The sequence below is a fragment of the Pinus tabuliformis genome, chromosome 1_2, assembly GCF_031772625.1.
Source record: "Pinus tabuliformis cultivar Carrire ecotype Pingquan chromosome 1_2, CPIR1, whole genome shotgun sequence".
Classification (NCBI taxonomy): domain Eukaryota; kingdom Viridiplantae; phylum Streptophyta; class Pinopsida; order Pinales; family Pinaceae; genus Pinus; species Pinus tabuliformis.
In genome coordinates this window covers 1094238374-1094240259 of record NC_142298.1, presented here as the reverse complement: position 1 = coordinate 1094240259, position 1886 = coordinate 1094238374, and the positions used below count along the sequence as shown (strand labels likewise).

Below are 1886 nucleotides of genomic sequence, written 5' to 3'. Positions count from 1 at the left end.
TTTGCTATAAGAAGATATAACATTGCTTCTCGAAATCTTTGCTTTCGGTAATGATGATTTTGGTCCCTAATATTATATTATATATTTATCTTATTTATCATACTAATAATATATATATATATCTATATATATATATATATATATATAAAACCAATTCCACGAGCTAAACACCGATATATCTCAAACCAATTCCACGAGCTAAACACCGAATCCCAACATGAGGGAGGAGGTCCCTAGTATTATATTATATATTTATCTTATTTATCATAATAATAAATATATATATATGGAACCAATTCCACAAGCTAAACACCCGATCCCAACACATCAAGCACAAAGCCATGAGGAAGGAAGAGTCTTATTTGTGCATTAAGCATCAAATCTGCATATATATATATATATATATCAAACCAAGGTCCCTAGTATTATATTATATATTTATCTTATTTATCATAATAATAAATATATATATATGGAACCAATTCCACAAGCTAAACACCGGATCCCAACACATCAAGCACAAAGCCATGAGGAAGGAAGAGTCATATTTGTGCATTAAGCATCAAATCTGCATATATATATATATATAAAACCAATTCCACGAGCTAAACACCGATATATCTCAAACCAATTCCACGAGCTAAACACCGAATCCCAACATGAGGGAGGAGGTCCCTAGTATTATATTATATATTTATCTTATTTATCATAATAATAAATATATAATCATAATAATAAATATATAACCAATTCCACGAGCTAAACACCGAATCCCAACATGAGGGAGGAGGTCCCTAGTATTATATTATATATTTATCTTATTTATCATAATAATAAATATATATATATGCAACCAATTCCACAAGCTAAACACCGGATCCCAACACATCAAGCACAAAGCCATGAGGAAGGAAGAGTCATATTTGTGCATTAAGCATCAAATCTGGCATAAGATACCAAATCCCGGTCAACCCACCCGTAGCCCAGCTCTCTAGTTTAGAGCTAGGCCACAGTGGGAGTCGAACCCACGACCTATAGATCCGAAGTCAAACGCGCTAATCCACTACGCTATGCGGCCTTTCCTATACTTGCATCCGAATCAAATCCAGGTTTAATTATGTGACCATGGAGGCACTTGCCCTTAACAGGATCCTTTCTGTTCACATACTTCTTTAATAAATGCTCATATAAGTCAAAATCTGCATTAATCCGAGGTTCTTCTATGGAGCCCAAGATATCCAAGACATCTTTCATTTGGCCCCCGCTATCAATTGTTGTTAGACCTGTGAAAAAGCTTAGCGTGCATACCTCTGGCACCATTTGGATTTTTCTCTTCTTACAATTAACGGTAACGGCAGACACCCCTGCGATAAAACTAATACCTCTGCCAATAATAAATTGCAAAGGAGTGCGACGTCGGTAGCTGAAATTCCTCACATTTTGCATTTCAGTGAGGCTCTATGGGAGTCAATAATGACTTTAATTGAATTCGACTGTTAGGTTGACTGTCCAAAGTGCTAAAAATATGTAATTGTTCCTTGTTTGTTCAAGCTACTCTAAAATCTCTTACAACCCAAGATAGTGTATGAGAAAATGTTTCATACCTGAGGAGTTCTGATGAATTCACCATTTTGCAGCCTCTGCGTCAACCAACAAGGTGCACGGTAAGTACCTACTATGCTGCGTAGAATTTAATTTGAATGAAAAGAATGCATTCTCTCTGATGTTTGAATGCTGCTGCTTAAAACCTTGAATTCAGTTTGCAGTAAGCTCCATATCAAACCTTCCCTCCTCTATTATTTCAAAAAACATCAATGAACAGGACATCTGCACTTCCAACAGCACATATGCAATTCCCCACCAAGAGAATTTGGTTAACGAACATT

At 35.6% G+C, this 1886-nt stretch overlaps 1 non-coding gene across 1 annotated transcript; it reads right to left on the bottom strand.

The window, feature by feature from the left end:
* Positions 1–1004: 1004 nt before the first annotated feature.
* TRNAR-UCG (transfer RNA arginine (anticodon UCG)) lies at positions 1005–1078 on the bottom strand. The gene has a single exon. It is a non-coding gene; the product is annotated as a tRNA-Arg (tRNA).
* Between the last annotated feature and the right edge of the window lie 808 nt (positions 1079–1886).